Here is a 242-nt window from a genome sequence, read left to right on the forward strand (position 1 = left end):
GGTCAATGAGAACAGTATCCCTCCAACACAAAAAGAAACTTATTAGATGACTAACCAGAGGGCGACAACATTTTTATCACAGAATAACCTCAACCTATTGTAGTGTTGTAATGGGGTTTAGCAGACAACGCTAACTTCAGCGTCAAAATTATATTCCATGTAAGTGAAGCCACTGTAAAAAAATCTGAAATATATTATTTTCAGTTGAAGCTTGGGTTACAAATGAGTCTGTTAAAAATGGT

The sequence above is a fragment of the Penaeus monodon genome, chromosome 25, assembly GCF_015228065.2.
Source record: "Penaeus monodon isolate SGIC_2016 chromosome 25, NSTDA_Pmon_1, whole genome shotgun sequence".
Classification (NCBI taxonomy): domain Eukaryota; kingdom Metazoa; phylum Arthropoda; class Malacostraca; order Decapoda; family Penaeidae; genus Penaeus; species Penaeus monodon.